Raw genomic sequence first — 24,203 nt, 5'->3', positions numbered from 1 at the left:
ATGAATTTGGACTAAAGTGGTTGCGCCTTTAGGGGTTGCATACGAATCCAAGTTGGAATCAGGACTTACGTAGTTCTGGTTTTTGATTCTGAGTCATTTTTATTTATTTATCATAAATTCACCTTGATTTGCGCGAAATTGCATAAAAAAATCTGATTGTGCACGGATGTACCCCCCAAGTGTTCGGATTTTTCTGTAAAAGTGCAGGAAAAATTCCGAACACTTAAGCGCAAGCGTTGGAAAAATCCAGCGCGCAGCTTGCCCGCGCTATAATTTGAAAAGTTGATTAGCTTCTTACTACCGAGGAATTGGTGCTCGGTTTTCACGTATTCCCGAGTGAGGATTTCTCTTTTCTTTTGCGATTTAAGAAAGGTATATGTTTATTACTTTACCTCAAGGAGGGCTTTTCCGGGGTTGTAACGTGGTTAAGCTTCGGGTGGAAAAAATGGTTAAGGTTCAAAATTCCCCATTATACCCTTAGTTAAATTGACAACTGGAATTAGTGTTTAACCTTGTTTGGTCTTGGTATAACTTCATCGCTGTTTATTCTTCACATTTTAGTTAAAGAACTTTTGACTTGACCGGCTACTTCAAAGTATTCTTGAATGGTCCTTGATGTGTAGTCCTTTTAACTCGATTAGTTAATTTTTCTTGTCCATTTTATTGTCACGGCGCGTTCCCATCCCTTGGTTCGGATTAGTGCAAGTTGAATAAAAAGGCTTCTTCAGACGAGGCTCAACATGGGTAACAATAAAGGGGTTCATTGTTTCTTGGCAAGGGAAAGTACATTTTTAAAGGTTGCGAGTAGCCTCTTGTGTTGGTGAATTATATCTTTTAGAAATTGTGAAGGTGGATTGAGTGAGCCCCCTAGCTGTTGGTCCTGAGATGGATCTTTTTTTTTTGAAGTTAATGGGCTATGTTCGGCCCAGGTGAGTGACTAATTGCGAACTCTTTTATGCAAAGTGCAGAATAAGTTTTGCCATTTGTTTCGTGTATCGAATAATTTTCCTTTTTGTTTGTTCATTGCTTTTAAAACCGCTGTGGTAAGACAATCAAGGATGTACTAGAGAAATTTTATTGATTTTGGATAAAAGTACATGATAAGAAGACCTGATAGCAATTTAGCCTCTTATTATATTTTAGGAACGGAATGGAAAGGAGAATGACATAGAATTAGTTTGTAGTGCTAGATTCTAAGTATGAGCTTCTTCGAACTTTGAGTCTGCATCTTCGAGCTTTGGATAATCTTTATTCTTCAGTGCAACCAACAATCTAGTTTGTAACTTCGTGTTTCTTGTCTAGGAGAGATTTTCTTATGAGTCTGTCATTCTGAACATTCCGGTGGTGGAATGTTCGATATGGTAGAGGGTAAGTATGCCATAGTTGTCCCAAATGTTGTTTGGTACTAAAGGAATGCTATGAGAAGTCAATTAAGTTTTAAACATTGAAGGTGAATGTTTAATCTTAATTGGAGTATACTGCTCTCAACTTCATATCTTACATGGGAAGGGTCAATACCCCGTCCTCAATTAGATATTGTATTTCATTCTTTAGGTGCAACACTGGTGGATAAGATGGCCTTTTCCTTGATGATACTCACAATATGAGTTAGGGTCCCAATACTTGCCTTTAATACGAGGGTCCGGGGTGGGACTTATCGGACACAGTATTCCTCGATTTGTGAGTTTAGCAAGCATTTTTTTGTACGACTCGCCTACTGGAGTGAATCTTCTGTCTCTAATCCATCTTTTAACCCTTTTCGGTTGACAAGCAAATTCATTAACTGTCTTCGGTTTTTCGAAGAGGGAACTATGTCTCATTAAAGAGGTTAGTTCCTTTATTCTTTGGTGGTCAACTGTCTCAGGAGTAGGGTGCTCCGAAGGGTTGTAACCTATTCGGTGGATTAGGCAATCGAGATGATCACTTGGGCCGTGTTCAAATTGACGAACTTGCTTGTGTTTTACTTCTAAGGTGATGAGGCAAGAATTAAGCTCTACAAGAGTAATCTTTATTAGACGGATCTGCTCTTGAATGCCACTCATGTTTGGACTGGATGTTAAAAGGGTGTGGATTTGATGCAGACTTTCCTGAATGATTAGAGTTTATGTTGCCGAGCGACCATTCCTTGAATTATTCTGAATTAGTTAGGACCCTTAGAGAAGAATTAATGAATTGTTTTTGAAAACTAGAAAGAAAGTAGAGTTGATTTTGTAAAGTTGGATATGATCACCTAGTTCTTGATTAAATATTAGACGCGAGAAATAGGTTGCTCTAAAATCTGGACGATTAGAAATTAGATTGTCATGATCGTCTTAAGATTTGATTAAAATGACAAATTGAGTAAATGTCAAATTTTCATTTTGGGAAATAATTCTGTATCTATTAGTCAAGTGAGAGTTATAGTGCTCTCATGGTCTATATTTTTATGATCTAGATGATTTGAACGGAAAGTAATAATCGCTTATATATTAAGAGTGTTAATTAGTTAATTTCGAGGTTTGGAATGACTTAATAGTCCTTTTAGATGGTGAATGCCATCTATAACGAACGTACTAATTATTTGGAATATGTTAGCACACTATTTCGGACAACTCAGAGTCAAAGGTTGGACATGGGTTCGACTCAAAACACAAAAACGGATTTTGACAAAACTGCTGGACTGTAGCAGCTATAACTTTCAATCTGCTAATTTTTTTGGGCTGAAACTGACTCTGGATATTGGATTAAGGTTAGACCTACGGATTGATAAGTTGCGGGCCTCACAGTTCTTAATAAAACTCTTTTTATGACCGTTTTAGTGTTTTTACTTTTGGCTATACGGGTTGCACTTTAAGTTACGGGATGAGGATTAAGGGAACTATTCTAGGTGTAAGTGTACTCTAGGGGAAGGACTCTAAATATCGCGCTCAGTCTATTACTAGACCTCCATGGAAACAGATTGTTACCATTTCGTCAAGACATGTCCCAAATGCTAGATATTCAAACCTAACCACCTTCGGTTGGAGGAAGAGACAATGAGGAAGGATTCTACATGTGTGAAGACTCTATAAAAGGTAATTCAAGGTGAACGATGACTCTAAAGGTAAGCTTTAACTTGGTTTAGACTCTTAGGAAACAATTTTAGTTTAGACCAATGTATAAAAAGGCGAGCCTTAGAGACGCAAGGCGATTGGAGCCAGCGCCTTTTGTTGTCTAGGCGAGGAGATTTCGATGAGGCGCACCTAAGGCGCAAAAAGGCGCACTTTGAGGCGCAAAAAAAGCGCACCTACCAAGGCACACACCATTTTTTCACCTTTTTTTTACTTTTTATTAGGGCGCCTCACTTCAATGAGGCGCATCGAGGCGCGCCTAAGGCGTTGGGAACTCTAAATCGCCTTGTTGCACCTTGAGCCTTTTTATACATTGGTTTAGACTAGGTGAATGATGGACTCAAGGGAAGACTCACATAAATTGTTACAGACTCAGCTAGGGTTTTTTACCCGACTTGACTCGTCCTTTGCCTCAAATATTATTAAGAGATTATAACGAGCAATTTGGTATAAATCCATTTTATTAACTGATTTTAGAAAATAAACTATTTTCTTTGTTTAGAAACTTTTGCTTTTAGTGAACGTCAAAGATTAATTTAGCATGAGCGGTATTATGACGGACATTAGTGTCATTAGAGGATTAACAACTACTTACGAACCGTTTTTTAGTCGTGCATAAATAGAAGTTGTTTGACAGGAACTAAACTGGTGGGCGCCAGAATATTCTAGCGCTGGGGTGAGCAGCACGAGAATTTTCTGGCGCGGCCTTGTTGTGCGATGGATATTTCCAGCGCTTGCAAGTCCTTTTGTGGTTTATTTGTGCAGTCGGTTTTGTTATTGTTTTGGTCAACAGACTTTCCGGTAGCTTTATTTTACTGATCTAAGCCCCTTTGTTTGAGCGTCCGTGCACTCAAATATTCAATGTTCCGGCACCAAAGGATGTAACTTGTGCGTACTAGCCTTTGGGACTGATACGTAAATGCTAGTTTGGGTTAGTTTTCCGTGATTGTACTTGATTGATCTTAATTCCGTGAAAAATACCTCCGGTGCAATTTTGAATATGCGCGTTTTAATATGGGTATTTTCCAGCCAGACTTACGTAATTCTCTAAGGAAGATGCGTATTTTAGTCTTTTGAATTATTCACAGAATATCCAACTTTATTTTTTAGACTTCTAATTTGCTGACTTGATTGCACGAAATAAGACAAATAAGCACTTGAAATTTATAGCGCTGCTGTATTTAGCACTTTTATTTTATAGCGCTTGTAGCCAGGCGCTGCTAATTTCTGGCTCCTGACGGATATTTCTTTTGTTATTTCTGTGCAGTGAGCGTTACAATTTTCTCGCACTCTGTTGATGGGCGCTGGAATAGTGTAGCGCTGTCCTGGAGTGCGCTGCTTATTTCTGGCGCGTGTTCCAGGAATGCGGAGTATATAACTCCGATTTTACGATTTGTAGCCTTTATTCATTTCTCGACGTTTTTTAAGCATTTTGATTGATTTTGACAATGTTGTTGGCCCTAAATTATGCGTCTGGTTGGTTGGTTTCACATAGCACATAAGTTTTCTACACGAAACTAACAAAAAACATGGCTTCAGATACGGATACGCATTTAGTTTTATGTTAGTCTCTAAAGTATGATAGGCTGGGTGTCAAAAGTGTACCAAACCTATCGCCAATTCCCCAATAGGCCCTTGTCAGAGTAGCCAGGTTCATGGCGAATTTTATCAAAGTTTATCTGGTACGTGCTGGAATGGCATATACCGTGAATGGACCTAGGAGATAAACAGTTTGATTTTGGTGGATGTGCTACATTGCGAACGTGCTGAGTGGACAACATCCGAAGCGCGTGCACCCCCGGGCTGATAGGTGTCCTTATTCCCAACTTCCGAGATGAAACATGCCAAGGAAGCCAAGATTAGGTATGCGGTTCTGTCACGATCATTCTTCACATTGAATACTTCAGGTCGTCCCAACTTAATAAGGAAATAATTGTGGCGTAACGTTCGATATTTGCTATACTGCTTCCTCACTGACGCAGTTTTTGCATAAATTACTTCAATATTGTCCCCAGCGGAGTCTCCTCCCATAAGGGGGTGGAAAAACATGATGAGCGTACCTTTCCGAAGAAAGTGGCTCGAACGAATTTCCCCTCCGGATGTGGCAATCATATTAAGTAAAACAAGGACTAACTGCGGGCATTAGCCTCTTTTTACTAGTCTTTAGGATTCGCCATTTAGTTTTACAACAACATTGAAGAAAACTGACAAAACCAGATTATCGTGATATGCCTGGAGTGTAAACATATTTGACTCACAACGGCCATAGGTTCCCTTGTGATCCCTGTGCGGATATCGCTCAACGTACATCCAACGGAGTAGAGATTGAGAGTTCGGGGGACGTTTACTAATACGGGGAGTGCCCAATATTAGCCCATGCGACGGTCCTTACTAGTTCAATGTGAGGACGAAAGGGACATGAGTTATTCTACATTACTAATATGAGTTGGTTTTAATGCATAGATAATTAACTAAACAACGTCAAAATAGTGATTTAGATTGATTTAAGGTGCTTAGCTATAATCAGATTTGTCCAGATATTATATTATTAGGCGTGATTAATAAAACAGATTATGCGAACAAACTTTTAGGGTGGTGAAAGAAATATAAAAGTAGATTTCATATTATAGTATAGCGCAGGCTATACTGCGGGTCTCATGAACACCTACCACTTGCCTTAGCAGAGCCTCCTTTTAGCTTTAGAACAACCTTTATACTGACTTTCAGATCTTGACCCTTCCTTCAATTCCGGTAGAGTTTCCTCTTAGATTCCTTGGTTTTGGCTTAAGATCTCTCATCCTCATCCTCATCCTCATCCTCATTTCTAATCTAACATAAATAAACCTTAACAATATAATAAAAATATGCCATTTCACCTTCCGACACATTTTAGTATGAAAAGAGTTCAAGAATACCTTTTAATATTTTACATGTGTGTGTATTCTTAAAGTCAAGTTCCTTCGGGGAAGGCATCATGCTGATGTGAGCTATGGAAAAATCATAAATTGATACAAATTTAAGGTAGAGAAATGCCTTGCCAAAGATTTCCAATCAGGCATTGCTGACTTTTGTGTTGTTGGGATTTAAGTGTCACAAACTTGCACCAATACAGGAAATTGCTTCAACAACAACATCTTGTATATAAGATACATATGTTCTAGGGCACCCATGCAATTCAAAACACAAAAAGAATAGAGAGTTGTTTAATAGATTCAAGAAAGACAGACAATATGTGTCAACGGATGAAAAAAAAATTAGAGAAGATATTCATGATTAAGGAGAAAGTGTAATCAAAATAGCATGCCTAGGTGAGGGAATACTAAGAATTGACGTAGATTAGACACCAAAAATTAAGGAAGAAGAAGGTAACTTGATTAACAAGCTGGAAATTACAGAAAATTGTAATGGATACTCAAGCATTCAAGACTCAAGAGGCTAGCTTGATTCTCTCCCACTAACGATCTAAAAGATATAAAAACACTCATCAATATTCAACATAAATCTCTCTCTCTCTCTCTCTCTCTCTCTCTCTCTCTCTCTCTCTCTCTCTCTCTCTCTCTCTCTCTCTCTCTCTCTCTCAATGTATATAGTTTTCTCTCTAACAAACTGTAGGGGAATACAGTTAAATACATATTAACATGTGCGGAACAATCCCCAAAGCCAGGAAACATGTATAAAGCACAGATTAAGAAAACTTACATTCGAAGCGTGTTTTCCCAAGTTTATTGATTCACGAACACGAACTATTATCGTTCTTCTATTTGGTTCACCGGCACGTTCAGATCCGTCTTGAGATTCATAGGTTAGACGTCACTCAAGAGTTTGTGCTTTTGGGAAGAACACATCCATGGAGGCTAAGAGAGAACTAGGGTTTCTCTCTCCTCCTTAGGGTTTGATGTGTAAATTGAATTGTGTGTGTTAGAAAAGTGTACTAAGGTTATTAGAATAACCTAGTAGTCATAATAAGCAAGCCAACCAACTTGGTGGGCAAGCCAACCAAGTTGGCCGGCCAAGCCCACACGCGAAGCAAGCAGCAGGCGCGCACTGCTGGGCCGTGGGCCGCGTGCTGCTGCTGCTCCCCTCTCCTTTGATCCGCGCGCGCCACACAGCCAAGGCCTTTGGGTCGGCGCTGCATTGTCATGCACATTGCGCCCATGGGCCTTGCGCTTGTGCGCTCCGGCTCGTGGGTTGCTTTCGTGTTGAGATTAAATTATCCTTCGACAATTTATTTATCGTTTCGTACTTGACGATCCAATGTCGTACGATACGATTATTGTTCTTGCCTAGCTTACGAATATACGCAATACGATATACGATTTCACGATCCAATGTTAAATCGTATAATTATGTTTTCCGAACTACTTTCCTGAAAAGATATAAATGAATTTCCGATTCATTTAATCCGGTGATCTGTTACATGCCAATGGTGTGACCTTATAGGTTCAGCCAAGAGTAAGCTGTGAGCCTAATATAGATTAGAACTCACTGATCGGAAGCATTGCTCCACTTAGCTGTTCCGATCACTTGATCTCACTTAATTAATTGTTCGTAATTAATCTGAACCTTGGTATTGGACTAATGCACCTTGGGTGAAGGACATATTTCCTTCAGTCTCCCACTTGTCATTCTGAAGTTTGAGTGTAAAGAGATTCGTTTGTTTATTAATCAATCATATGACTCAACCCTTAAATGACCATTTCTTTCAAATAAACACTCAACGAATGTTTTTGTTTACTTTGAATGTGAGTCTTTCTGTTGTCCAAACAGAAATTGTTTATGATGATTAATGGAACATAATACCATTAAGTTCCAGCCTATAGAAGGACTTTAAAACAAACATGAGGACCCTACATTTAATGTAGCACAACTTTGCTTCATTTCCCACTTGTAGGTCAATAACCAGACTTAGCTCCTGGAATTTGAGTTCTTAACAAGAGTTAGAACCTCAAGCTAGCGGTAATCTAATGCCATAGGAGTTTATTTGCTAAGTCGTTTCTCTTTAACGCAAACTTTTAGGTAGAAATTGAATCTTGAGTTCATTTCTTTTGTTCCCGTTTCCTATCCTTTCTAGCAAGTTTTCTTATAGTCCAAAATATTTTACTCTTTGCTTGATCTTCTTACTTTGTTATGCTTACAAAGTCACTTTCTTTTATTCACCTTGAATGACAACATCCAATGAGTCTAGTTCATTTATCGAATCAAAAGAAAATTGGTTGTTAACCATTGGTTATACATGAGTCTTTAACTCAATACTTCATTATTCCAAAACTACCCAGTATTTTGAATATATGAGGTCCAATTGGTCTACCATTCAAATTTTAGTTTGAAAACAACCATGAAGATCACTAAAAGAAAATAGCATTCAAGATACGCTCTCACTTCCTTTTCTTTGAGAATTGCTATCAAAATTAGTTACCAATCGATCGAGGAAATATCGCAGTTCTATTGTCCGAACGCAATAAGGTTGAAGATTTACGATTCTACAGAATGAACTAGCAAAGAAAACATTTATCATACTTTAATAACTTGAAATAAAAGCATTCGCCCAATCATTAAAGCTATTAAACATTTCATTCATGCAAAAGCAAAACATGGTCCAAAAATGAATAAACGATTCCAAGACCCTAAAAGTCCTAAATCCTTAAGCAGCTTTGGCATGTCTTAAGTCTTTTAATATTCTAGGTAAGCAAAACCTATTGCTAGTACTCTCCAAATTACTCTTGGTTAATAAATTAATGCCATAATTTATCCCATTGCCACAACATATGTTGTAATACCTCGTATTTTTATAATAATTATAAATATATTTTATTATATTTATAAAGCATTTTATGATTTTTAGAATTTATTTCGCATTTAATTGATATTTAAACGTATTTTAATTAATTAGAATATTTATTATTTTAATTAACTATGAAACGAATTTAATTTTCGAGTCGGGAAATTTAATGGGTCGCAAGTAATTTTAAAGGTTTGGGTTTTTAAATAAAAGTCCAACTCGTTTTATTAATCAAGCCCAATCAAAAGAATTTAATTCTAACTCTAAAGCTATCCCAATCATTTAATTGCTAAGCCCAATGTCAAGTTCCTAAGCCTAGCCCACTAGGGATTTGAGAGCCTATAAATAGGACTCTCCTCATTAAATGATCCCCTTATTTTTCATTAAAGCCTCTTTCTTTTTCTTGCCGCACACTCTTCCTCTCTCTCCTCTCTCTCCTCTCTTGTGCCGGCTCACCCTCACCCGCACACCCACACACGAGCACTCGCGTGCCCTGTGTGCCGTGCCTTGTGCCCTCGTTGCCCGCACATCCCTCGCCCACTCCCACTTGCTCGCAGCGTGCACTCGTCGTGCCCTGCGCTGCTGTTGTGCCTCTGTTGTTGCTGCGTGTCTTGCTGCGCGCCAGCCCTCGTCCCTCTCGCTCTCGTCTCTCTTGCGCGCCCATCGCCAGCCCTCGTCCCTCTTGCTACGCGCTAACCTCGCGCCCCTCGTCCCTCGTCCCGCAGCGTTGCTGCCCTGCTCGTCGCCCTTTGCCGCGCGCGCACATACACGAGCGTGTGTGTGTGTGCTCGTGTTTTGATTCGTTCGTTCAATTCTTTCGCCCAATCACAATTAATTCGTGGTTGTTCCGTGCTATAGGCCTGGTTGGCATAATTCTCTTCTTCCTTACCTATTCTATTTCAATTCCGTATTTTAAATTACATTATTATTTTTGTTTTGAATAATTAAAATGCTAGGAATCGGTTATGAACACCGTATTATGAGGATTTATATGTTTTAATTCATGAGGCGTATTTTAATTACTAAAGCATGAATTTTCAGATTTATTTTAATTACTAAAGCATGAATGTTCAGTTTTAAGGATGGAAAAAGTATGTTTTCATACTAGGGATTGGTTTTGCAAATTGAGACGATTAATTTATTAAAGAACGATTAATTTCTAATTATTATCAAGGTTTTATATTTTATAAAGTTGCTGGAAATTTAATGAACATGGAAATAATTAAGGTTTCATTATTTTGATGATAGGAGGTGATTTCTAAGTGAGTGATCGTATTTGGAAAGTGGCCCCTACGCTTAGATATTCAAGGTACGTACAAGTCTAGGGCGACCACATTATTTTTCAAGGGACGTTACATGATTGTTATTGATGTGAATTATATTATGTGAACTTGGTGGATTCATATTTGTTTTGGTGAACGATCATGTGAATTATTATTATGGGAATTATTGATTCATTGATTGAACAAGCATGTTGGGACTATTGGGAGTATGGATTTCATTGTCAATCATGTTGTTCAATATTTATGCATGTATGGTTTGTTTCACATGCAAGGGATGGATTATTTATTGTTATACTATTGTACGGGATGTCTAGCATACTTTTGAGCCAATTATTCATACCTCGTTGTACTATTTATTTTACAACATGTGAAGGGTTAGCTCACGTAAGCCACCGCACATGTAGGGTTCAGTTGGGAATATTTTATATGAAATGAAATAGGATTTTGTCGTGCAAGGGCACAACCCTTATGTTAATGGGCATGATGTGGAATCTCACCTTTTGTGAGAAGGAACTTGGTAGTAATTTCAATACGTCTTGATTTATTGATCACAAGTCCTAAAGGATTAAAATGAGATTATTTTGGTTGTTGTTTATTAATTGTATGTATGTATGTTTATAAAATATTAATAAACGTAAAGTGCAACCAGAACAAGCTTCAAAACTCTTGGAACGTATATACCTTGAGTATGAACAATGGGGGGAAACTTGCCGAAAAGCTTGATCTCCTACTAATGATACAAGACGTTGTTTCATTTAATTTATGCGCTGGAATTCCGTCGGTATGGCCCGACACTTGGTATGGTCCGATTTTCATTATATTATTATTATGATGTTTGGTGGGCTCCCAACACCCTTCCTTTGTGGAATATTCTTTTGGCCCGTTCGAAGCTTTTTCTAATTAAATTGTGAGTCAAGAGTCGAGTCTTGTATTCATGATTTACTTGTTATTTATTAAATGGCTTTTCCATGTTGATTAGTACTTTAGCGAGTGATGGATGTTTATAGTTTTATTTCACTCTAGCCTTGTAAGTACTCAGCTTTTGCTGATTACGTGCTTTGTGTCTTTTGGTCATGGACTTTGCCTTAATGACCCTATGATGATCCATCATTTGCACTTGCATTGTTGGGGAGTAGATTAATTATTAGGTTGGTAGATCAAAGTACGATCGAAATCATGTAGCTTGGGATGGTTGAGAGAGTTGATTCTTTTGTGCTTTGAAACTATTTCAAATTGTACTTTAATTATGTTTTGGAGTTTATGGATTTTTAATACTTTGGTTTTGGGCCGTTATGGTTCCAACTTGTAGGAGGCCTCAATAATTATTATTTATGTTGGTTTAAAAGTTAGTTGACATTAATTTCCGCTGCGTAATTCTGGTAATAGCCTTAACCGTTATCACGGTGGCGGTAATACTTTAGTAATTCCTTTATTTTAAGTTGGAAAATGGTTTTATAAAAGCAAGGAATTATTAGGATGTTACATATGCCATTGTTGTTTGAGTTGCAACCACAATCAACGTGCTCCTTTGGGATGCCTTACCACCTAAGTCAACTAAAATAGCACCTCGCTTTGGCGGAAACCTACTACCTTAGATCCTTAGATTTTTGTAAGTGTTTGATTTGGAAGGCAATTTTAAACTCAATATTACTTTGGACCTAGTTGTTTCTATGTTGGTTTGATTATTTAGTGAACTAAATCTAATAGAGCATAAAAACAACATTCACGCATAATATATTCATCCATTCACAATATATAGTGCATAAATAAAATTGGTGAACTAATATGGCCCAAAACTCTTGTCTTGAAGCATCCAATCTTCTTCACCATCTTGTTAGCTTGGCATCATCTTGAATCTTCATTCAATGCTAACTTAAAGTTCTAAACTTAGAAATACTTGAAAAAATAAAATTACATCAAAATTTCAATGGTACACAGACCATATTTAAAACTTTACATTCAAAGATAAAACGGTTCGCAGACCGTATTTAACTATCCTAGATTGGCCATACTAGTCACTTGGAGTACCTGCATTACATAAAATATATATTCTATGCATTCATCCATTCGTATCCTAAAACGAATATCCCAATTAAATATGCAAGTATTTATGTGAATTATTTAAAATTCACGTTCGCATAAAACGCTTTCAAAATTCTTAATCCTTAGAATTTATTCTATTTAAAATTTAATTTAATTAAAATAAAGCGACCTACGAAAATAATTAAAATAATTATTTCATTCTAATTTCATTAAGCGGCTCCCACTCAAACCAATAATTAGTCCGGATAATTAAATATTTAAATATTAAATTAAACTCACGGCCCGGACCAAGTTAAATAAAATAATTAATTAATTATCCTGTTAGCCATTTTTGATGCAAATATTAAATTTAAATCCCAATGAACGAAAATTGCCAAAATTGTGCAATGCGGGCTAGGCTTGCGCCCAGCCCAGGACTGCCATGTGCCGTGTGGCCTACGAGGCCACGAGCTCGTCGCCCATGCCCCGCAAGCCCATCGCACACACTACCGCAGCCTTGCGCTGCTTGTGGCTCGCTGCTCGTCGTTGTGCTGCTCGTCGCTGCGCGAAAGGCAAGGCAGCCTTGCCCCTTGCTTGCTCGCAGCTCGCAAGCCAAGGCCTGCCTGCCTTGCTTGCTCACTCGGCAAGCGCGCGCGGCACACAGCTCGCTTGCTGCTGCCCGCGTTGCTGCGCCTGTGCTGCGGGGAGGCAGCGCGCATGGGCTATGACGAGCCACACGCACCGCACACCCCTTGTTCGTGCCTTTCGTTCGTGCCATACGAACCAACTAATTAAAAAAAAATCACGAAAAATATTTGCATTAGTTATTTTTCACAAAATTAATCGTTTTTATTTTCGAAAAATAACAAGTTTACGATTTAATTAATTTTACAACAATCCAAATTTTCAAAATTTATTAAATCTAGGCTAACAATATTCAAATTTTAACGAACGAACAATGTCAACAAAAAATTTGAACAATTTGATAATTGAATCTCAAATTTTAAATCGTTTTAAACATTCAAAATTCATATTTTTATCAATTTGGTTTAAGCGTTGATTAAAATTAACAAATCTAATCAAAATATTAATCCAATAATTTTTTTTAAAAATGCCACTTTATATGAAATTATATTCCCTATCCCAATTAACCAAATTTCCAGATCTAAATTATTTAAAAAATCAATTAGCGATCTAAAATTTACGAATTTTGGGAAAGTTAAATTAGGGTTTATACTTAACATTTATGGCTGAAAATTTTACCATAATTTTAAAATATACCCAACAACATTAGGAAAAAATTTCAATCAATTCCGGGTAGTTTAGGTCGACCAATTAATGTTTCCGAAATTGTTAATTTTAATTCGTTAATTAACAAAAACGCCCGAAAACTCATACTTCGAGGCCTGTTTTTGCAATTTCGTTCACATGAGTTGATCTTAGAAAATCGTTTTCAATCACATTAGGGTCAGAAAAATCGAAATTTCGACAATTTTCGAATTCAGAACTACTTTGTGCGATCTATCCAATAGTCCAGAAACATTCGAAAAAATTACGAAAAATATAGAAAAATTCGACAGCATACAAAAACATATAATCATGCTAAAAAATTCTTTAATACATAAGGCTCTGATACCACTGTAGGGGAATACAGTTAAATACATATTAACATGTGCGGAACAATCCCCAAAGCCAGGGAACATGTATAAAGCACAGATTAAGCAAACTTACATTCGAAGCGTGTTTCCCAAGTTTATTGATTCACGAACACGAACAAAGAAATCCAATTGTCGTTCCTTTATTTGGTTCACCGACACGTTCAGATCCGTCTTGAGATTCGTAGCTTAGACGTCACTCAAGAGTTTGTGCTTTTGGGAAGAACACATCCATGGAGGCTAAGAGAGAATTAGGGTTTCTCTCTCCTCCTTAGGGTTTGATGTGTAAACTGAATTGTGTGTGTTAGAAAAGTGTACAAAGTGTAATCCCCCGTAAATTTATAATTTTTATTAATATATTTTAACGTATATTATTTATATTTAAATAGAATTTATGAATTTTAAGTAATGAATATATAATTAACGTATATTCATTTTATCTTAAGTATGTTCTAAATATTTAACGATTTTTGAACTTTATTATATTTATATATTTAATGTATATTTAAATTCTTTTAAATATATTCCAAATATTTTAACGGTTTGCGCAATCAAGATTTATTTTAGAATTTTATGTTGAAAATAATTTGAATTAGGAAAACTCGTTGAATTCGAAAAAAAAAAACAATTCTATTCGGTTTTGACTCAAACACTAAAATCCAAATCTTAATCCTAGCCCACATGGGAAAAGCCCAAAATAAAAAATAAAAAAAAAAACAAAAAAAAAACCCATACCCCTCTTTTCTAATTCACGTGAAACCAACCTCACCCAAAACCCCTTCCTTCCTCTCTTTCACGTAAAAAGGAAAACTCAACCCTCAACCTCCATTGCTTGCTTGTTGCCCAGCCGCCACCACCCTGCCTGACCGCCGCCTGTTCCTCCGCCGTAGTCCCTCTCCGTCGCCGCACGGTAACATCTCATTCTCTCACTCGTTCGTTCTCCTTCCCCTTCGTTTTCTTGCCTTACTTGTTTCGGTTTCTCGCAGCAACCATAGCAACCACCGCAGCCCGCCACCGTACCCACCACCAGTCGCACAACCACCTTCGTCGTTCCCTCCACGCTGCGCCGCCACCTGCAGCGCCGCTGCTGCACTGCACACACCAATTCTCTCCTTCCTCTTTCGTTGCTTGCAACCACCCGCAACAACCAAGTGCGCCCACCGCAGTCACCACCTCCAGCCGCGTCGCCCGTTCTCCGCGACCACCTCCCTTGCTGCCGCGCCGTGCACCACCGCCCAGCCTCTCCTCTCCTCTTTAGTTTGGTTGATTTTCTTAAACCCTAAGTTATTTAAATGTTTTAATTAAGTTTATTAATTTAATTTATGTTCCTTGAATTGAATTAAATTTATGATTTTTATGATTAAGTTATGAAATTTCAGATTATATGTTGTTGAAATTAATTTAATTATTTTCAGATTATATGTTGTTGAAATTAATTTAATTATTTTCAGATTTATTAACTACGTTTAAGTTAGGGTTTTAATGAAGTTTTATTAATTCAATTCATGTTTATTGAATGAAATTATAAGTTTTTATGATTAAATTAGATTTTCAGATTATATATTATGCTTAATTAATAATTTAATTTTCAGATTACATAATTGAATTGAAATAAGATTTTTTAATTATTAAAGCATGGATTTTTAAGGTTTTAATATTCCAAAATCATAATAGAATGATTATATATTATTAAAGCTATTATTTTTATGATTTTAAGAACGTTTGATTATGTTTTGTGGACGTTTGAAATTATTCTATATTGCTGGAAATTTTAAAAGGGATGTTTTATTGGAGTTTAGAACGTTTTGGGATCATTAGTTTAATAGTTATTATGCTTGGAGGTTATTTAGTTAAGTTTCGATATTTGGGATGGTTCAAAATATGTTTAGGATGTATTTAGAATACTTTAGTACTGCTGTAAATTGTTGGATATTGATTGGGGAATTTTATTGGTTGTTTTTAGGCGGAGAATTCTTTGTGGGCGATTTTTGAATTCGTTAAAGTGGCCTATCAGTTTGTTTACACAAGGTACGTACATACCTGTGTGCTTGGAATGAGTGTGATTTGTGGAAACCATGTTGAAATGATTCATGAACTTCGTTATGTTGAAATGATTAAGGAACTTGGTTATGTTGAAATTGTTGATGAACTAGATTATGTTGAAAGTGCATGTTTAATATTGTTGGATGGACATGTTAAGCATATATATTTCGTTATGAGAATTATAGCATGTTGGTATGGATGATTGATGCGAACATGTTGGTTGGGAACATTAAATTATCATATATGTTGATTCAGATCGATTGTTCAGTGTTCCCTTTTAGCTTTTCACTACTTTATAAGGGCCGAGGACCTTGTTTAGTAAGTTGAAACCTTATACCCATATAGAGGGGTTTATCAGTATTAAAGGAAAGGTTGAATTAATTGGAATAAGTCTTGTGTGACGTCTCTGTGATCACTTGTTTAATTCAAAGATAAAAGAAGTTGCGTTTACTTGTTGAATATAATATTTATGTTTGATGAGTCATAACCAAGTATTAAAAGTTAAGTCATGTAAAGTGAACATGAGTAGCAATAGCTTTAGACTGTGCACGTCTAAAGTGTCGGACAATCAGGAGTTGGGGTCATGGGTCGCCTATGGCTTTTTCTGGGGCCGGATTGATCACCGGTTCTATTTTATTCAAAAGTCCCTCGATATCGCAGGTCATTGGGGTTTACGGAGTCGCGCCCGTACCTCGTCTTCCTTAGTGAAGAAGAAGAAGTTTCTAGTAGACAACTCAGTCCATTGACTATTTCAATTAAAATAATGTTAATGATACAAAGGTCTAGTTCAGTCAAATATAGTTTTCAAGTCAATATATCTTGATTATCCTTGCTTATGTTTTATTGAGTACCATGTTAGGTTGTTCGTTTAATAGAATCATGTTAGGATTATTATTGATTTAGTATGTAGTACTCAGCTTTGCTGATTACGTGCTTTTGCTTGTGCATGTTGATCATGGCTATGCCTTATTGATCCTGTGATGACCCAATCTTTGGTGAGCAGTCTCTAAGGATCAATAAGCATTGTCCATCTGCAGGTTTGAAGATGTTGCATCATTGGGATCGGGAATAGAGAGCTTGTATTTAGTTTTGATTTGCTAAGTTGACTTGGGTTTGTTTAAATGGACTTTAAACTTGTCATACTATTTATATTTCCTTATTTTCGTTGGTTGATTTTTGAGACTAAACCTGTAATCGATTATTTATAAACCTAAAGTTAGTTTTATGTTTTCCGCTGCAAAATTCTGAATAAGCCGTTACGTTTTCACACGGGCGATAACGCCTTGATAATTCTCTATGTTTTATATTAAAAGGTTATTTTAGAAAAGAGAGAATTGTCGGGGTGTTACAAAGTGGTATCAGAGCTAAGGTTTTACTTTAATAAATTTTTAGGCGCCTAACTATCTAGTTATTTAAAATAAATTTCTTAAAAATAGAGATTCTACGTATTATAGTGTTCAAAAATTGGTACTTTTTTTTTTGGGGGGGGCAGATCTCCTTTTATCTTGTTTGAAAGTATATAATATTTCTTATTTAAGTTCGAAATCAAATTATTTATTCGAATTAAATTGACTTTCGAAATTTTTATTCTTTTTCTTATTAATTATTATTCAAAAAAAGGAGTACAATTTTTTTTTTAGAAGTTCAATTTTTTTTAAATTGTTTCAAGAGTTAGAATTCGTTATTTAAAAAAATATATATATATAAATCTTCTTCGAATTAATAACTTTATTTTCGAATTTATTCGCTACGCATTTCCTTAATTTATTTTACTTTATTTATTTTATATTTTTATTCTATGTTATAATTTTATTATATTATCGTCCTTTTAATTTGTTATTTAAACTATTTCAATGCTTTAGTTTATGAGAGATGGGTAGTATAAGAAGGGCATATAAGATAGAATTATATGTGCATTAGTAGCTAGTCAATGCTAGCATAAGAAATTGATTGTTATGTACGTGCGTATGCTAATTGTTTAATGTTACATTTAAATGTGCATAAAGAATTGTTTGCTTCCACCAAACTTATTGCATTATTGAACTTTGTTTATGATTTGGCTGGAAAATCGTTAGTGAGACCTTGAATTGTTTATTTCAGGAATAAAATGTTTCTTTCCAAGTATACCAATATAGGATCCTTCGAGAAACTTGATATAGAAACCCCAGATATTTATGTGAAGAAAATTGTGTTTGGATGTGAATATTATGCTAAGGTTCAAGGGCAACCTATCTTAATGAGAAAGGATATCATAGCAGCCACTATCATTAATTGCTTACCTAACAAATTTCCGTACCTAGAACTCAAGGAAAAGTTTAAAGACATGCATTCTGATAATGGAACTCCAAACTTGGTTAAGTATGGAACTTGGGATGGTAGATGGAAATATGATTCAGAAATTCTGACCACCATTATTGAAGCAGCAGAAAGTGGATTTAGAGACGGTAAAATCGTAGGGAGTCATGTTGGGGATTCAGTTACAGAAGAACCTATGGGAATAAGTGTAAATAATGACCTAGAGGAAAATGATGTAACTGTGGAGAATGAGAATGTAGGTGTTGAGGCAGAGAATCCTAACCTAGTGGCCCATGAGCCAACCATTGAAATTTCTAGTGATTCAGATGTAGAGCTCGAAAGTGAACAGACGGCAAATGAGCCTAATCAAGATGAAGATATGGAAGAAGATGAAGACCCTGAGGAAGAATTTGATGATCTTGAGATCTAAATTTCACTCCGCAAGTCTCAGGAGCAATGGATAGGCAAGAGGCCACAAATATTTTGAAGTCATAAATAGTTAATTAGCTCTTTTATGTTTTAAAGAATAAGTAGCAAAGCTACAACTGTTTAAGGTTTAAGTTTATTGAAGTTTGAAATGTTCTTTATTATTTTCAAGGATGTAATAAACCTCTATGGAGTTAGCAATAAAAGTTAAAGTTTTCAAGGAAGTGTTCTTTATTCTATTTTGAGGATTCCATAATACTCCAACCTCTAGGTAGTACGTCATGGATTAATTGTTTGCATACTCAATGTGAATTGTGAATCAATTTAATTGCCACAATAATATTAAATGATGAGTACATAAAGGAAGTGAGGGCCAATCTAGACCCTCATGACCAATATAATTCAAAATGTTATGCCTTACGTGCAGTGTGAATGTCTTTCGTGAACTATTGAGGATGAGTATTTTTTTTTTAATGATTATTGCATCTTGTAGACGATCGTTGCACATTTGTAAACGATTGTCGTGCCTTCGTAAATGATGTGTATTAATGTGAACATTGTTGGTTGAGGCGATCTTTATGGCCAATTCAAGTATTAAATTGTATGGGATAATGTATAGGTGATGTTTCAAACCTAAAGTAGAGTATACTAATTGCAGGTCGCGTTCTAGAATGGCCAACAACAATGATCTAGCTGCTGCGATTCGCCTCTTGGCGGAAAAGCTAACCCAGGAGAGAACTGAGCACCCCGATTCTGCAGGGGAAATGTTTGAAAGACTTTCTAAGGTTAAGCCACCGTATTTCAAGGGACAAGCAGACCCTACCTTCCTGGAAAACTGGATTAGGGAGTTTGAGAAACTATTTGAGGCTGTGAGTTGCCCTGGGAGTATGAGAGTAAGTCAAGCTGTCCTATATCTAAAAGATGAAGCCGATTTGTGGTGGAAAGAAAATGGAAATAGACTAAATGCTGTTGAGGGATTCAATTGGGATTCATTCATAGTTGCCTTAAGGGGGAAGTTTTATCCTCCTTTTATGAGAAAGCAGAAAGCGCAGGAGTTTATCAACCTGAGGATGGGGAATATGACTATTGCTGAATACTATAGCAAGTTTATAGCTTTATCGAGGTTTGCACCTGAGGTGGTAGCTACTGAGGAGCTAAAGGCTCAAAGGTTTGAGCAAGGGCTGACTGATGAAATTCAATTGGGATTAGGTGGAGAAACCTTTACTTCCTTAGACATAGTGTATGGGAGAGCTGCTCATATTTATGGGCTACAGTCTAGAAGGGAAAAGAAAACTGTGGTAATTGGGGAAAAGAGAAAAGATTTTAATGCTGGGGGTAACCAAGAAAACTTTAAAAGGAATAGAAACGGAAATGGGAATGGAAATGGAAATTTCCAAGGAGGAAACAATCAGGGGCACCACAACAACTCGAACCCATCTGAGAGAGTGCATCATTGCAAGATGTGCAGTAACAATCACCCTGGTAAGAACTGCAAAGGAGAATTAGTGACCTGCAACTATTGTCAAAAAAGGGGACATAGGGAGTATGAGTGCTTCACTAAGCACAGAAAGGAACAAAATAGTAATGGAGGTGGAAACCAAGTGAGGTATAACCAGTCTGGAGGTCAAAATTCAAAGCCTGGAGGGGCACAAAACAACCAAGAGAACTATAATAAGCCTGCAAATGATAACAACAACCCGAATAAGGCTCCAGGAAAGTTGTACATGATGAATCAGAATGAGGATGAACGATCTGCCGATATAGATTCTGGTACTTTTCTATTAACTCTGCGCAAGTTAAGCATTATTTAATTCGTGGCGACTTGTCCTTTTGTTTCGTCGTCTGTTGTGAAAAGTTTAAAGTTAGTAGTTTTAGTAAAATAGAAATTTTGAGAATAGAATTCGTCGAAAGAGAATTTTGGTTAGCTATTCCCTAAGGTGAGTTACGAGGGCGTAACTCGTTTTCTTTAAGGGGGGTAGAATGCGATAGAAATTCGCGCTTTTTACTTATTTTATGGTATTTTTATGAATTTTATGCTTATTTTTTAGCAACCTTTAGAAGTTGATGCAAAGCAAATAGATTCTCCGCAAAAGAAAAGGTGTCCATGAGTAACACAAACAGCTTTGAGTTGGCAAAATAGTGCACCTAGGTGGCACAAATACTTCTCTAGTAAGAATAAGTTAAAAGCTTTTGGGGAAAATGTTGGAAATTTCGTGTCAAGTTTCGGGACGAAACTTCTTTTAAGAGGGGTAGATTGTAATCCCCCGTAAATTTATAATTTTTATTAATATATTTTAACGTATATTATTTATATTTAAATAGAATTTATGAATTTTAAGTAATGAATATATAATTAACGTATATTCATTTTATCTTAAGTATGTTCTAAATATTTAACGATTTTTGAACTTTATTATATTTATATATTTAATGTATATTTAAATTCTTTTAAATATATTCCAAATATTTTAACGGTTTGCGCAATCAAGATTTATTTTAGAATTTTATGTTGAAAATAATTTGAATTAGGAAAACTCGTTGAATTCGAAAAAAAAAAAACAATTCTATTCGGTTTTGACTCAAACACTAAAATCCAAATCTTAATCCTAGCCCACATGGGAAAAGCCCAAAATAAAAAATAAAAAAAAAAACAAAAAAAAAACCCATACCCCTCTTTTCTAATTCACGTGAAACCAACCTCACCCAAAACCCCTTCCTTCCTCTCTTTCACGTAAAAAGGAAAACTCAACCCTCAACCTCCATTGCTTGCTTGTTGCCCAGCCGCCACCACCCTGCCTGACCGCCGCCTGTTCCTCCGCCGTAGTCCCTCTCCGTCGCCGCACGGTAACATCTCATTCTCTCACTCGTTCGTTCTCCTTCCCCTTCGTTTTCTTGCCTTACTTGTTTCGGTTTCTCGCAGCAACCATAGCAACCACCGCAGCCCGCCACCGTACCCACCACCAGTCGCACAACCACCTTCGTCGTTCCCTCCACGCTGCGCCGCCACCTGCAGCGCCGCTGCTGCACTGCACACACCAATTCTCTCCTTCCTCTTTCGTTGCTTGCAACCACCCGCAACAACCAAGTGCGCCCACCGCAGTCACCACCTCCAGCCGCGTCGCCCGTTCTCCGCGACCACCTCCCTTGCTGCCGCGCCGTGCACCACCGCCCAGCCTCTCCTCTCCTCTTTAGTTTGGTTGATTTTCTTAAACCCTAAGTTATTTAAATGTTTTAATTAAGTTTATTAATTTAATTTATGTTCCTTGAATTGAATTAAATTTATGATTTTTATGATTAAGTTATGAAATTTCAGATTATATGTTGTTGAAATTAATTTAATTATTTTCAGATTATATGTTGTTGAAATTAATTTAATTATTTTCAGATTTATTAACTACGTTTAAGTTAGGGTTTTAATGAAGTTTTATTAATTCAATTCATGTTTATTGAATGAAATTATAAGTTTTTATGATTAAATTAGATTTTCAGATTATATATTATGCTTAATTAATAATTTAATTTTCAGATTACATAATTGAATTGAAATAAGATTTTTTAATTATTAAAGCATGGATTTTTAAGGTTTTAATATTCCAAAATCATAATAGAATGATTATATATTATTAAAGCTATTATTTTTATGATTTTAAGAACGTTTGATTATGTTTTGTGGACGTTTGAAATTATTCTATATTGCTGGAAATTTTAAAAGGGATGTTTTATTGGAGTTTAGAACGTTTTGGGATCATTAGTTTAATAGTTATTATGCTTGGAGGTTATTTAGTTAAGTTTCGATATTTGGGATGGTTCAAAATATGTTTAGGATGTATTTAGAATACTTTAGTACTGCTGTAAATTGTTGGATATTGATTGGGGAATTTTATTGGTTGTTTTTAGGCGGAGAATTCTTTGTGGGCGATTTTTGAATTCGTTAAAGTGGCCTATCAGTTTGTTTACACAAGGTACGTACATACCTGTGTGCTTGGAATGAGTGTGATTTGTGGAAACCATGTTGAAATGATTCATGAACTTCGTTATGTTGAAATGATTAAGGAACTTGGTTATGTTGAAATTGTTGATGAACTAGATTATGTTGAAAGTGCATGTTTAATATTGTTGGATGGACATGTTAAGCATATATATTTCGTTATGAGAATTATAGCATGTTGGTATGGATGATTGATGCGAACATGTTGGTTGGGAACATTAAATTATCATATATGTTGATTCAGATCGATTGTTCAGTGTTCCCTTTTAGCTTTTCACTACTTTATAAGGGCCGAGGACCTTGTTTAGTAAGTTGAAACCTTATACCCATATAGAGGGGTTTATCAGTATTAAAGGAAAGGTTGAATTAATTGGAATAAGTCTTGTGTGACGTCTCTGTGATCACTTGTTTAATTCAAAGATAAAAGAAGTTGCGTTTACTTGTTGAATATAATATTTATGTTTGATGAGTCATAACCAAGTATTAAAAGTTAAGTCATGTAAAGTGAACATGAGTAGCAATAGCTTTAGACTGTGCACGTCTAAAGTGTCGGACAATCAGGAGTTGGGGTCATGGGTCGCCTATGGCTTTTTCTGGGGCCGGATTGATCACCGGTTCTATTTTATTCAAAAGTCCCTCGATATCGCAGGTCATTGGGGTTTACGGAGTCGCGCCCGTACCTCGTCTTCCTTAGTGAAGAAGAAGAAGTTTCTAGTAGACAACTCAGTCCATTGACTATTTCAATTAAAATAATGTTAATGATACAAAGGTCTAGTTCAGTCAAATATAGTTTTCAAGTCAATATATCTTGATTATCCTTGCTTATGTTTTATTGAGTACCATGTTAGGTTGTTCGTTTAATAGAATCATGTTAGGATTATTATTGATTTAGTATGTAGTACTCAGCTTTGCTGATTACGTGCTTTTGCTTGTGCATGTTGATCATGGCTATGCCTTATTGATCCTGTGATGACCCAATCTTTGGTGAGCAGTCTCTAAGGATCAATAAGCATTGTCCATCTGCAGGTTTGAAGATGTTGCATCATTGGGATCGGGAATAGAGAGCTTGTATTTAGTTTTGATTTGCTAAGTTGACTTGGGTTTGTTTAAATGGACTTTAAACTTGTCATACTATTTATATTTCCTTATTTTCGTTGGTTGATTTTTGAGACTAAACCTGTAATCGATTATTTATAAACCTAAAGTTAGTTTTATGTTTTCCGCTGCAAAATTCTGAATAAGCCGTTACGTTTTCACACGGGCGATAACGCCTTGATAATTCTCTATGTTTTATATTAAAAGGTTATTTTAGAAAAGAGAGAATTGTCGGGGTGTTACACAAAGGTTATTAGAATAACCTAGTAGTCATAATAAGCAAGCCAACCAACTTGGTGGGCAAGCCAACCAAGTTGGCCGGCCAAGCCCACACGCGAAGCAAGTAGCAGGCGTGCACTGCTGGGTCGTGGGCCGTGTGCCGCTGCTGCTCCCCTCTCCTTTGATCCGCGCGCCACACACAACCAAGGCCTTTGCGCTTGTGCGCTCCGGCTCGTGGGTTGCTTTCGTATTGCGATTAAATTATCCTTCGACAATTTATTTATCGTTTCGTACTTGACGATCCAATGT

At 36.4% G+C, this 24,203-nt stretch overlaps 2 long non-coding RNA genes across 2 annotated transcripts; both read left to right on the top strand.

Moving 5' to 3' along the window:
* Nucleotides 1-14,188: 14,188 nt before the first annotated feature.
* LOC130460905 (uncharacterized) lies at nucleotides 14,189-17,103 on the top strand. The gene is made up of 4 exons (XR_008921127.1): nucleotides 14,189-14,738; nucleotides 14,815-15,090; nucleotides 15,792-15,856; nucleotides 16,875-17,103. It is a non-coding gene; the product is annotated as an uncharacterized lncRNA (long non-coding RNA).
* Nucleotides 17,104-20,882: 3,779 nt separating this feature from the next.
* On the top strand, nucleotides 20,883-23,801 carry LOC130460902 (uncharacterized). The gene is made up of 4 exons (XR_008921124.1): nucleotides 20,883-21,436; nucleotides 21,513-21,788; nucleotides 22,490-22,554; nucleotides 23,573-23,801. It is a non-coding gene; the product is annotated as an uncharacterized lncRNA (long non-coding RNA).
* The last annotated feature ends 402 nt before the right edge of the window (nucleotides 23,802-24,203 follow it).

The sequence above is a fragment of the Spinacia oleracea genome, chromosome 5 (genome assembly GCF_020520425.1).
Source record: "Spinacia oleracea cultivar Varoflay chromosome 5, BTI_SOV_V1, whole genome shotgun sequence".
Classification (NCBI taxonomy): Eukaryota; Viridiplantae; Streptophyta; class Magnoliopsida; order Caryophyllales; family Amaranthaceae; genus Spinacia; species Spinacia oleracea.
The sequence above is the reverse complement of the archived record's forward strand: the minus strand, read 5'-3'. Positions and strand labels throughout refer to the sequence as shown.